Source organism: Sus scrofa, chromosome 13, assembly GCF_054392235.1.
Source record: "Sus scrofa isolate SSC_HxYL_T2T_F1_AM1 chromosome 13, Sscrofa_HxYL_maternal_Yorkshire_Landrace_v2.0, whole genome shotgun sequence".
Taxonomy (NCBI): domain Eukaryota; kingdom Metazoa; phylum Chordata; class Mammalia; order Artiodactyla; family Suidae; genus Sus; species Sus scrofa.
In genome coordinates this window covers 148,786,408-148,799,595 of record NC_139395.1, presented here as the reverse complement: position 1 = coordinate 148,799,595, position 13,188 = coordinate 148,786,408, and the positions used below count along the sequence as shown (strand labels likewise).

Below are 13,188 nucleotides of genomic sequence, written 5' to 3'. Positions count from 1 at the left end.
GGCCCGTGAACTTCTACATGCCATAAGCATGCCTAAAAATCCTATATATAGTGTATAATATATAGGATCCTTTAAAAATACTTTAGAAGATATATAATATATATGCTTTTTAAAGAATAATTTATTTGTATAGATGTGGATTATTCAAGATCTATAGTTAAGTGAACAGAGCAAGATACTGTGGTGTCCATTGTGCATTTTTATTTTACAGATTTATTGAGGTATAATAAATGTATACTATACTGCACAATTTAAAGTATATAACCTGATGAATCTGACATAAGTCTAAGTTATGAAACCATCTCCACGATCACATTTCCACCATCCCCAAAAGTTTCTTCAGAGCCCCTGGCAATCCTTCTCTTCCACTACTACCACCCCCATGCATCCTCTAATTCTTCCACACTATCCCCAAACAGCCAGTGATTTTTTTTTCTGTCGTTATCAATTAGTTGGCATTTTTTCAGAATTTTATTTAAATGGGGTCAGTCATTCTTTTTAAACTAAGTAGTAGTTCATTGTATAGCTATAATACATTGTTAGAGTTATTTCCACCTTGGAGTTACTACAAATAAAACTTCCAAGAACCTCTGAATACAAGCCTTTGTGTGGTGACATGTTTTCATTTCTCTTAGGTAGACCTAGGAGTCACATTGTGGGTGTTTATTTAACTTATAAAGAAATTGACAAACTGTTTGCCAAAGTAATAGTAACATTTTATGTTCCCATCAGCAGCATGGAAAGTTCCAGTTGCTCAACACCTCACCCTCACATGGTATAGTTGGTCTTTTACATTTCAGCCATTTTTGGTGAACATGTGGAGAGATCTCACTGTGATGTTTATTTGCATTTTCCTGGTGACTAATGATGTTGAGCATCTTTTCATGTGCTTATTCACCAGTTCTGTGTCTTTTTTTGTGAAGAATCTCTTCATGTCTTTTGTCCATTAAGAAAATTGGATTGTCTTACTATTATTGAGCTATAGGAGCTCTTCATATCCAAAGTCTTTTATCAAATAAATGATTGGCAAAGGTTTAGTTCCAATCTGTGGTCTGCCTTTTTGTTTTTTTAAATACTATTTTTTGAAAAACAAAACTTCTAAATGTTGATAAAGTCCAATTGATTAACTTTTCTTTCTGTGTCAGGCTTCCTATATTCTTTCTCCTTTGCCTGCCTCAAGGTTTTTCTCCTTTGCATTTTTCCCTAGAACTTGTAGGATTTTATATTTTGCAAGTATGTCTATGATCCATTTTGAATTCATTTTTGTCTGTGGTATGAAGCAAGGATCACTGTTCATTTTTTTCCTTGTGTGGATATCCAGCACCATTTGTCAGAAAGACCTGTCTTTGCCTAGTTGAATTACCTTAGCACCTTTGTCAAAAATAAGTTGTCTGTATATGGGGATAAGTTTATATCTGAACTCTAATCTGTATATCTGCCTTTATATTTTATTTTATTTTTTTTTTTGTCTTTTGTCTTTTTGTCTGTTGTTGTTGTTGCTATTTCTTGGGCCGCTCCCGCGGCATATGGAGGTTCCCAGGCTAGGGGTTGAATCGGAGCTGTAGCCACCAGCCTACGCCAGAGCCACAGCAACGCGGGATCCGAGCCGCGTCTGCAACCTACACCACAGCTCACGGCAACGCCGGATCGTTAACCCACTGAGCAAGGGCAGGGACTGAACCCTCAACCTTATGGTTCCTAGTCGGATTCATTAACCACTGCGCCATGATGGGAACTCCTGTATATCTTCCTTTTTGCTTGTCTTAACTCCTACAGGTAGGTCTTGAAATCAGGTTGGGCAATGGCTCCAACTTTCTTCTTCTTCTTGTTATTCTTATTGTTCTAAGTCTCCTTCTCCTCCTCCTTTACTATGTATGGTTCCTGGAAATATTGCAGTACCAAATCAAGGAGTCAGGTCAACACATAGATAGAAGCTCTTGTTCTATCTCCTTGCCCACAAAACACATTTAATATCTCACCCTGGGTGGAGGACATATCAGATATCAAACTAATAATAGCAGATACTACACTTGAACTTAGCCAAAAGGCTAAGAAGAGACTCTTTTAAAAAATGGCTTCTCATAGTTACTGTTGTGGCTCAGCGAGTTAAGAACCCAACATAGTGTCCATGAGAATGCCAGTCAATCCCTGGCCTTACAGTTAAGGATACAGCGTTGCTACAAGCTGCAGTGAAGGTCACAGATGTGGCTTGGATCTGGCGTGGCTATGGCTTGTGGCATAGCCTGGGAGCTGCAGCTTCAATTCCATCCCTAGCACAGAAACTTCCATATGACACAGGTGTGGCTGTAAAAAGAAAAAAAAATAAATATTGCTTCTCTAGGTGCTCTATATTTCCATTTTTTTTTCTTTTTTTTTTTTTCTTTTCCCACTGTACAGCAAGGGGGTCAGGTTATCCTTACATGTATACATTGCAATTACAGTTTTTCCCCCACCCTTTCTTCTGTTGCAACATGAGTATCTAGACATAGTTCTCAATGCTATTCAGTGGGATCTCCTTGTAAATCTATTCTAGGTTGTGTCTGATAAGCCCAAGCTCCCGATCCCTCCCACTCCCTCCCCCTCCCATCAGGCAGCCACAAGTCTCTTCTCCAAGTCCATGATTTTCTTTTCTGAGGAGATGTTCATTTGTGCTGGATATTAGATTCCAGTTATAAGTGATATCATATGGTATTTGTCTTTGTCTTTCTGGCTCATTTCACTCAGTATGAGATTCTCTAGTTCCATCCATGTTGCTACAAATGGCATTATGTCATCCTTTTTTATGGCTGAGTAGTATTCCATTGTGTATATATACCACTTCTTCCGAATCCAATCATCTGTCGATGGACATTTGGATTGTTTCCATGTCCTGGCTCTTGTGAATAGTGCTGCAATGAACATGTGGGTGCATGTGTCTCTTTTAAGTAGAGCTTTGTCCGGATAGATGCCCAAGAATGGGATTGCAGGGTCATATGGAAGTTCTATGTATAGATTTCTAAGGTATCTCCAAACTGTTCTCCATAGTGGCTGTACCAGTTTACATTCCCACCAGCAGTGCAGGAGGGTTCCCTTTTCTCCACAGCCCCTCCAGCACTTGTTATTTGTGGATTTATTAACGATGGCCATTCTGACTGGTGTGAGGTGGTATCTCATGGTAGTTTTGATTTGCATTTCTCTTATAATCAGCGATGTTGAGCATTTTTTCATGTGTTTGTTGGCCATCTGTATATCTTCTTTGGAGAAATGTCTATTCAGGTCTTTTGCCCATTTTTCCATTGATTGATTGGCTTTTTTGCTGTTGGCTTGTATAAGTTGCTTATATATTCTAGAGATTAAGCCCTTGTCGGTTGCATCATTTGAAACTATTTTCTCCCATTCTGTAAGTTGTCTTTTTGTTTTCTTTTTGGTTTCCTTTGCTGTGCAAAAGCTTTTCAGTTTGATGAGGCCCCATGGGTTTATTTTTGCTCTTATTTCTATTGCTTTGGGAGACTGACCTGAGAAAATATTCATGATGTTGATGTCAGAGAGTGTTTTGCCTACATTTTCTTCTAGGAGTTTGATGGTGTCCTGTCGTATATTTAAGTCTTTCAGCCATTTTGAGTTTATTTTTGTGCATGGTGTGAGGGTGTGTTCTAGTTTCATTGCTTTGCATGCAGCTGTCCAGGTTTCCCAGCAATGCTTGCTGAATAGACTTTCCTTTTCCCATTTTATGTTCTTGCCTCCCTTGTCAAAGATTAATTGACCATAGGTGTCAGGGTTTATTTCCGGATTCTCTATTCTGTTCCATTGGTCTGTCTGTCTGTTTTGATACCAGTACCACACTGTTTTGATGACTGTGGCTTTGTAGTATTTCTTGAAGTCTGGGAGAGTGATGCCTCCTGCTTGGTTTTTGTTTCTCAGGATTGCTTTGGCGATTCTGGGTCTTTTGTGGTTCCATATAAATGTTTGGATTGTTTGTTCTAGTTCTGTGAAAAATGTCATGGGTAATTTGATAGGGATTGCATTGAATCTGTAGATTGCTTTGGGTAGGATGGCCATTTTCACAATATTGATTTTTCCAATCCGGGAACATGGAATATCTTTCCATTTCTTTACATCTTCTTTGATTTCTTTGATTAAAGTTTTATAGTTCTCGGCATATAGGTCCTTTACCTCTTTGGTCAGGTGTATTCCGAGGTATTTGATTTTGTGTGGTACAATTTTAAAAGGTATCGTATTTTTGTATTCCTTTTCTAATGTTTCATTGCTGGTATACAGAAATGCAACTGACTTCTGAATGTTAATCTTATATCCTGCCACTTTGCTGAATTTATTAATCAGTTCAAGGAGTTTTGGGGTTGAGTCCTTAGGGTTTTCTAGGTATAGAATCATGTCATCTGCATACAGTGACAGTTTGATCTCTTCTCTTCCTATATGGATGCCTTTTATTTCTTTTGTTTGTCTAATTGCTGTGGCTAAGACTTCCAAAACTATGTTGAAGTGCAGTGGTGAGAGTGGGCATCCCTGTCTTGTTCCAGATTTGAGTGAGAAGGCTTTCAGTTTTTCCCCATTGAGGATTATATTTGCTGTGGGTTTATCATAAATGGCTTTGATGATATTCAGGAATGTTCCCTCTATACCCACTTTGGCGAGGGTCTTGATCATGAATGGATGTTGAACTTTGTCAAATGTTTTTTCTGCATCTATTGAGATGATCATATGATTTTTGACTTTTTTTTTTGTTAATGTGGTGTATGATGCTGATCGATTTGCGTATGTTGAACCATCCTTGTGAACCTGGGATGAACCCAACCTGGTCATGGTGTATAATTTTTTTGGTATGTTGTTGGATTCGGTTGGCTAAGATTTTGTTGAGAATTTTTGCATCTATATTCATCAATGATATTGGCCGATAGTTTTCTTTTTTGGTGGTATCTCTGCCTGGTTTTGGAATGAGGGTGATGGTGGCATCATAGAATGTCTTTGGGAGTATTCCTTCTTCTTCAACCTTTTGAAAGAGTTTAAGGAGGATGGGCACCAATTCCTCTTTATATGTTTGATAGAATTCACCTGTGAAGCCATCTGGTCCTGGACTTTTATTTGTAGGGAGTGATTTTATGACCTCTTCAATTTCATTTCTAGTGATCGGTCTGTTCAGTTGGTCTGTTTCTGCTTGATTCAGTTTTGGCAGGCTGTAAAATTGTCCATTTCTTCCAGATTGTCAAACTTGTTGCCATATAGTTGTTCATAGTATTCTCTTATGGTTTTTTGTATTTCTGCTGTATCCATTGTGATTTCTCCTTTTTCATTTATAATTTTGGTTATTTGGGTTCTTTCTCTCCTCTTTTTAGTGAGTCTGGCCAGGGGTTTATCAATTTTGTTCACCTTTTCAAAGAACCAGCTCTTGGTTTTATTAATTTTCTCTATTGTTTTTTGAGTCTCTATTTTATTGATTTCTTCTTTGATCTTTATAATTTCCTTCCTTCTGCTGACTTTAGGACTTTTTTGTTCTTCTTTTTCTTTTTTTTTTTTTTTTTTTTTTTTTTTTTTTTGTCTTTTGTCTTTTTTTTTGTCTTTTGTTGTTGTTGTTGTTGCTATTTCTTGGGCCGCTCCCGCGGCATATGGAAGTTCCCAGGCTAGGGGTTGAATCGGAGCTGTAGCCACTGGCCTACGCCAGAGCCACAGCAACGCAGGATCCGAGCCGCGTCTGCGACCTACACCACAGCTCACGGCAACGCCGGATCGTCAACCCACTGAGCAAGGGCAGGGACCGAACCCGCAACCTCATGGTTCCTAGTCGGATTCGTTAACCACTGCGCCACGACGGGAACTCCTTGTTCTTCTTTTTCTAATTCGTTTAGGTGGAGGGTTAAGTTGTCAATTTGGGATCTTTCTTCTTTTTTGAGAAAGGCCTGTATTGCTATAAATTTCCCTCTGAGCACTGCTTTCGCAGCATCCTATAGATTTGGAGAGGTTGTGTCTTCATTATCATTTGTTTCAAGGTAGTTTTTAATTTCCTTCTTGATTTCCTCATTGACCCATTGGTTTTTTAGTAGCATGTTGTTTAGTCTCCATGGAGTAGGTTTTTTCTCTTTGCTTTTCCCATGGTTGATTTCTTATTTCATGGCATTGTGGTCAGAGAAGATACTTGAGATAATTTCTATGCTCCTAAATTTATTGAGATTCGCTTTATGTCCCAATATGTGGTCGATTCTTGAGAATGTTCCATGAGCATTTGAGAAGAATGTGTATTCTGCTTTTTTTGGATGTAGTGTCCTGAAGATATCAATTAAGTCTAACTTTTCTATTGTTTCCTTTAGGATCTCTGTTGCTTTATTGGTTTTCTGTCTAGAGGATCTGTCCATTGATGTGAGGGGGGTATTTAGGTCTCCTACTATGATTGTATTCTCATCAATATCTCCCTTTATGTCTGTTAATATTTGTTGTATGTATCTGGGTGCTCCTATGTTTGGGGCATATATGTTGATGATAGTAACATCCTCTCCTTGGATGGATCCCTTAATCATTAAATAGTGTCCTTCTTTGTCTTTCTTTATGTCTTTTGTTTTAAAGTCTATTTTGTCTGATATGAGCGTTGCGACTCCTGCTTTTCTGTCATGTCTATTGGCGTGAAATACTTTTCCCCACCCTTTCACTTTCAATCTATATGTATCTTTTGTCCTAAGGTGAGTTTCTTGTAGGCAGCATATTGAAGGTTTTTGCCTTTTTATCCACTCAGCCACTCTGTGTCTTTTGATTGGGGCATTCAGTCCATTGACATTTAAGGTGATAATTGATAGATGATTATTTATTGCCATTTGAACCTCATGTTCCAGTTGATTCTATGGTTCTCCATTCTTCCTTTTTTTTTTTTTTTTTTTTTGGTTGGATGGTCTCCTGTTATTATCTGCTTGAGTGTATTTTTTTTTTCATTTTTTGCAAATGCAATATTTGGTTTTGGCTTGTGGTTGCCCTGTTTTTTAAGTATGCTAACCCCTTCCCATAATTGTGTGTTTTAGCCTGATGGTCCTGTAAGTTCAAACACTTCATTACTATATTAAAATTAAGAAGAGAGACATACATACAAACAAAAAGGGTTATTTACCTCCTAACATCCCTTGCCCACATTTTATGGTTTTGATGACTCTTTTATTTTTTTCTTTTTAATTTTATTTTGTTTGAAGCATGTTCATGATTAAATCTGTATGCTGGCTTATTTGAGTGACTGCTCTCTGATTGCGGTTTCCTCAGTCCTAGTTCTTCCTCTTCTTCTTCTTCTTCTTCTTTTTTTTTCTTTTCTTTTTTCTTCCCTTTCCTTCCTTCCTTTTTGGTTTAGAGAAGCCCTTTCAATATTTCCTTTAACCTGGGTTTTGTGTTGCTGTATTCTTTAAGTTGTTGTTTGTTGGAAAAAATTTTTATTTCCCCTTCTATTTTAAATGATATTCTTGCTGGATAAAGTATTCTAGGTTGTATATTTTTACCTTTGAGCACTTTAAATATCTCTTGCCATTCCCTCCTGGCCTGTAGTGTTTCTGTAGAGAAATCAGCTGATATTCTTATGGGGGTTCCCTTGTAGGTAACATTCTGTTTTTCTCTTGCTGCCTTTAGGATCTTTATCACTAACTTTTGCCATTTTTATTATGATGTGTCTTGGTGTGGGTCTGTTTGGGTTCAGTTTGTTTGGGGCCCTCTGTGCTTCTTGTATCTTGAATCCAGTATCCTTTAGATTTGGGAAGTTTCCAGCGATAATTTCTTCAAATATATTTTCCATTCCCTTATCTTTTTCTACTCCTTCTGGAATTCCTATTATGCGTAGATTGGCCCGCTTTATATTATCCCATAGGTCTCTTATATTGCTTTCCAGTTTTTTGATTCGGTTTTCTGTCTGTTGACCAGATTGAGTGATTTCCATTATTCTATCTTCCATATCACTGATTCGTTCTTCTGCATTATTCATTCTGGTTTTTACTGCCCCTAGTTCAGTTTGCATCTCTGCAAATGAATGTTCTAGTTTTTCTTGGCTCTTCCTTATATTTTCTAGCTCCTTTCTGAGGGTATCTGCATTACTGTTCATATCTTCTCTTAATTCCTTCAGTATTTTCACTATTTCTCTTTTGAACTCCAGGTCTGTCTGACTGCAGAGATCTGTTTCATTGTTGACTGTTTTAGGTGAGTTCTCCTGTTGGTTTGACTGGGAGTGGTTTCTCAGCTTCTTCATCTTGCTTGTTGTTTTCTTTCTTCTGAGGGAGTTGTACTCTCCGTTATCGGGTAGTGTTTGCCTTGTCACTGCCGTGGAATATTTCCTGAGGGCTGGCGTTGTTGGTCAATCTTTTTTGAGGCAGTGTGGCTTTTCTGGAGTGTTGATGGGGCTAACAGTGTTTCTTTGAAGCAAAGGAGGACTTCCTGAGGGCAGACAGGACTGGGAGGTCCACACCACGATGGTAGCAGATTTCACTTGGTCATGCAGAGCTTGCTCTGGTGTTTTTAGGCTGTGGGGTTCTTGCAGGGAGTTGGCGATGTTGGGCAGCTGCTCTTCAGGGGTGCATCACCCCCTGGGGGCTGGAGCAGCTATCTGGGTCACTGAGAACTTAAGAGGCTCTTCCCTAGAGCAGCCCAACTCAGAAGGACAGCCTGAGAATGTAGGCGGATCTTTTCACAGTCTGGCCGAGCTTGTTGCAGCTTTTCTGGGCTGCAGGGGCTCTTCCAGGGGGCTGGTGGTGCTGAGCAGTTATTTCACGGGAGTGGGGCACCCCCTGGGAGCTTGGGCGGGTAGCAGGGCCCTTGGAGACCCAAGAGGCTCCTCCCCAGGGCAGCCCAACTCAGAAAAACCGTCTGAGATCTTTTCCCGACTCGGCCAGGCTTGTTGCAGCTTTTCTGGGCTGCAGGGGGTCCTACCTGGAGCTGGCAGTTCTATGCAGCTGGTCCACTAGGTCTCAGAACCCCCTGGGGGCTTGGGCGGGTAGCAGGGCCCTTGGAGACCCAAGAGGCTCCTCCCCGGGGCAGCCCGTCTCAGAAAAACCGTCGGAGAATTAGGCCGATCTATTCACGGCCTGGCTAGGCTTGTTCTAGCTTTTCTGGGCTGCAGGCCTTTTCTAGGGGGCTGGTGGTGTTTGGTGCTGCTCTGCGGAAGTGTAGCCCCTCCAAAGGGCAAGCAGGCCTGTGCAGGGACAGCCCCTGCAGTGGTAGGCTTCAGGCAATTGTTGAGGCCAGCCCTCCTGGATGGCAGGCAGCCCCAGGTTCGCCGAGAGCGTAGGGGGTGGCGGGGGTGGGGGGAGGGAATGCACTGGGAAGCACAGCTTTCTGCTAGCTAGCGGGCCTATAAGCTTGTTGTGGCATGGGGGGTATTCTATGGGGACCCACCCCTTCTTCTCTCCCCTACCCAGCACGGGCGCAGACCAGGCTCTTCTCCCAGGTTCCCTCTGAGGCGGCTTTCCACTTCCCCGCCCCTAGAGTATTGTTCTCTTCCTCTGCAACAGCTTTGTTTTCTAGTCTCCCAGGCAGTCTCTGCCCTGTCAAATGGTTTAGAGACCTCCCAAGCAGTTTCCGCTCTGCCCCGCCCCCCTAGCCCGGGGACTAATCTCTGGAGCCGAGGTCTCGGTGCCCAGCCCCCCCACCCAGGCGTCCCCCGGCCCCCTCTCGGGGACTAACCTTCAGAGGCGAGGTCTCGGTGCCCAGCCCCCACCCAGGCGTCTCAATTTTTGGTGACTGTGCCCATAGTTCAGATGGTCCGTTGGGTTCTTGATCAGTTTTTCCGTACTCCGACTTACTGCTACACTCTTCTCTGCATCTGGGGATTCCTCCGGTTCGTTTGATCTTTCCCCCGGTAGGTGACTTTCCAGGGTGCGGGATCCCTTTCTCCTCCACAGTTCCCTTTCGGGAGCGCCTGTCCCGCTCGGATTCACCTTCTCTCACTCTCCTCTTTTCTCCCGTTCTGCCCAATAATGTCACGAACTTCTTGCCGTTATTGGAGTTTAGGTTCCTCTGCCAGCGATTGGTTGCTGTTCTGTGCGAGTCATTTATTCTGTAGATGTGCTTTTTTTGTTGTGTTTGTGGGAGAGGGCGAGCGTGTCCCCCTACTCCTCCGCCATCTTGTCCTCTCTCCTCCCATTTTTTTTTTTTTTTTATTATCAGCTTGTCAATTTCTGCTGAAAGGCTACCAGAATTTTTTTTTTTCTTTTGTCTTTTTGCCATTTCTTGGGCCGCTCCCACAGCATATGGAGGTTCCCAGGCTAGGGGTCGAATTGGAGCTGTAGCCACCAGCCTGTACCACAGTCACAGCAATGTGGGATCCGAGCCATGTCTGTGACCTACACCACAGCTCACAGCAACACCAGATCCTTAACCCACTGAGCAAGGGCAGGGATCGAACCCGCAACCTCATGGTTCCTAGTCGGATTCATTAACCACCGCGCCACGACGGGAACTCCAGAATTTTTTTTTTTAAACCATTAAACAGGCTTTATTTGCAAAGCTAAAGCTGCAGGGGAGGAATAGCTGGGGCCTCTCTGGATAAGGCTGTCTTTGTGAATCAGGGGCCAAGATTCAGGTCTTCCAAGTCCTTTTCCTCTGCCCTGAAGCCTGAGAAGTTGATGGGCTGGCAGGCCAGGCTGTGCAGGTGGTCTGTGTGTGCTGAAGTTTGGGACAGCTACCAATAGCACTGTCTGGTCCTCAGGGCCTGGGATGATTTTGGAGCCAAAGCTGGGGGGGGGGGCGTTGCCGCAAAAGTGGATGTGGGGGTACTCCAAAAAGATGAACCATTCAGTTTTATAGAAAAGGTAATAATCTAGGGTTGGGGGACTGACGTGATGAACTTGCAGGGCCCACTCCAGGATCTCCAAGCATTCCTCCATGCCCTTCCAACAGCAGATGTCACTCGCATTCTGTCCCGATGTCCCCAGGAATCTGACTCCACCAATAGTATAACTCCACTGTTATAGTAATTGGTGACCAGCTATGGTGTGGAATAGGCAGTGGCCAGTGGGAATGTGCAGGGGCTGCTGGAGAAGTGTGTAGTCAGTTGGGTCAGATTCACCTGGGATCACATTTATGGGCCCGGAGGCACTCCACTGCTGCAGGATCTCATCCAGCATCTTGATGGCCTCCACTCTGGCTGCCTGGGTTTTCTTGGTTAGGTGCTTGGCCTTATTGATGGAATCTTTGCTCTGCATGTTGTGGCTCAGGAGGTTCCTGGTGAGGATGACCAGGGAGATGTGAGCAGCACTGCTCCCCTTCTTCCCCAGGCTGCCCCGTCACCACATCCACCAGCAGCTGGGTGCCCAGCAGGCTCTCACCCCTGTCTCCACCGAGGCCCAGGCCGGACACTAGCAGCACAAACTTTTCTGTGTCAAGGAGGCGTGTAGGCTTCTGAGGGGCGAGGCCTGCAAAACAGTGGTCCTCCATCAGGAACTGCCTGTCACCTCCTGCCTAGCCCAGCATGTCCAGGACCATCCCTGTGCCCAGCTTTGGCACATCAGTGGTGCCTTCTAGTTTGCTATGTTGCAGTTCCTCTTCCACAATCAGTCTGGGAGGATGTATTTGCTCCAGGGAGGCTGGGGGAACAGATTGTGCTCTACACTGACCTCCCTCAGGGTGGAGGGCTGGAGCGGCATGGCCTTGAAGAGGGTCCCCACCATACAGCACTTCTCCTCAGGTTGCAGTTCACACAGTTTATTAGGATTCCACTGCCCCAGTGCTGCTGGGCCCACCTTACCAGGAAGGGCTCCATCTGGACAAGACAAGTGGTATAAATGTGGGCATAAGGCTGGCTAAAGCTTGTGCACCCCTAGTCGGAAGGGCTGCAAGGAGAGAGTGGAAATCAGCACAGTCAGAGGTGCTGTTGCTGGCTGAGGCTGGGGACAGCAGAGTGTGAGCCTCTGCACAGTCTGCTTAAAAAACATGGCCATGCTCTTTGTGTTTGCACCTTTGTGGCCAGGCCAAGGAGGAGGAGGCGGACTCTCACCACACACTGGGGCCCACCCCATGTACTATGTTTCTTGAGGTTGTGCTGATAGTGTGGGGACAATTGACATCTTAACAATATGGAGTCTTCCAATACATAAACATGGTATAATATTAATTGAAGTCTCTTTATTTCTCTCAGCAACATTTTGTAGTTTGCAGCATTGAAATTTTGGACATCTTTTGTTAATTTTTTCCCCTGAGTATTCTGTGTATTTTGGTGCTATTGTAAATGTTTTGTTCTTTTTTCTTTTTAAGCAGTTGTTTGCTGCTAGTCACTAAGAATACCACTTGCTTTTAGTATCTCAATCTTAGTATCTTGTGACTTTGATAAATTCACTTATTCTAGAAGTTGTGTTTTAGATTCTCTAGGACTTTCTATGTAATCATAAACTCTACAAATAAGGACAATTTTATTTCTTTCTAATCATATTCTTTTTCTTGCCTTACTGCACTGGCTAGGGTCTCTAGTGTAGTGTGGATATAAGTGGTGAAAATGGGCATCATTTCCTTGTTCCGCATCTTATGAGTCTTTCATCCTTCATAAAGTATGGATGTTAGCTATAGGTTTTTCATATATGCCCTTTTATCTGTCTGAGGAAGTTCCCTACTATTCCTAGTTTTCTGAGAGGATATGAATCATGAAAGGATGTGAATCTCTCCAGAAGTTTTTCTGCATCTATGGCATAATCATGTGGGTTCTTTCCTTTATTCTATTATATGACGAATTATCCTGATTGATTTTTTTTTTCTTTTTTAAGGCCACACCTGCAGCCTATGGAAGTTCCCAGGCTAGGGGTTAAATCAGAACTGCAGCTGCCATCCTACACCACAGCCACAGCAATGTGGGATCTGAGCCGCATCTGCGACCTACAGCAATGCTGGATCCTTAACCCGCTGGAGTGACGCCAGGGATTGAACCTGAATGCTCATGGGTACTAGTCGGGTTCATAACCTGCAGAGCCACAACGGGAACTCCCTGATTGATTGAAAGTATACAATTCAGTGGTTTTTAATATACGCACAGAGTTGTGCTACCATCACCCCTATGTGATTTTTAGAACATTTGGATCACTGCAAATAGAAATCCCATACCCGTTAGCCATCAATTTCCATACACTCTTCACCTAGCCCCTAGCAGTCACAAATCTACTGTCTCTATAGTTTTGCCTATCTATTCTGAGTGTTTCATGTGAATGGAGTGTTCCATATATGGTCTTTTGTGAATGCCTTTTTTCACTTAGCCTAGGG

General features: G+C 42.9%; 1 long non-coding RNA gene, 1 other non-coding gene and 1 pseudogene across 4 annotated transcripts in view; 1 reads left to right on the top strand and 2 right to left on the bottom strand.

The window, feature by feature from the left end:
- LOC146397687 (uncharacterized) overlaps nucleotides 1–13,188 on the top strand; it is a 95,541-nt gene that overhangs the window by 34,598 nt on the left and 47,755 nt on the right. The window lies entirely within an intron of this gene.
- LOC146397688 (U2 spliceosomal RNA) lies at nucleotides 1,870–2,060 on the bottom strand. Its single transcript, XR_014825366.1, has one exon. It is a non-coding gene; the product is annotated as a U2 spliceosomal RNA (small nuclear RNA).
- LOC100512923 (DNA polymerase delta subunit 2 pseudogene) lies at nucleotides 10,411–11,882 on the bottom strand (annotated as a pseudogene).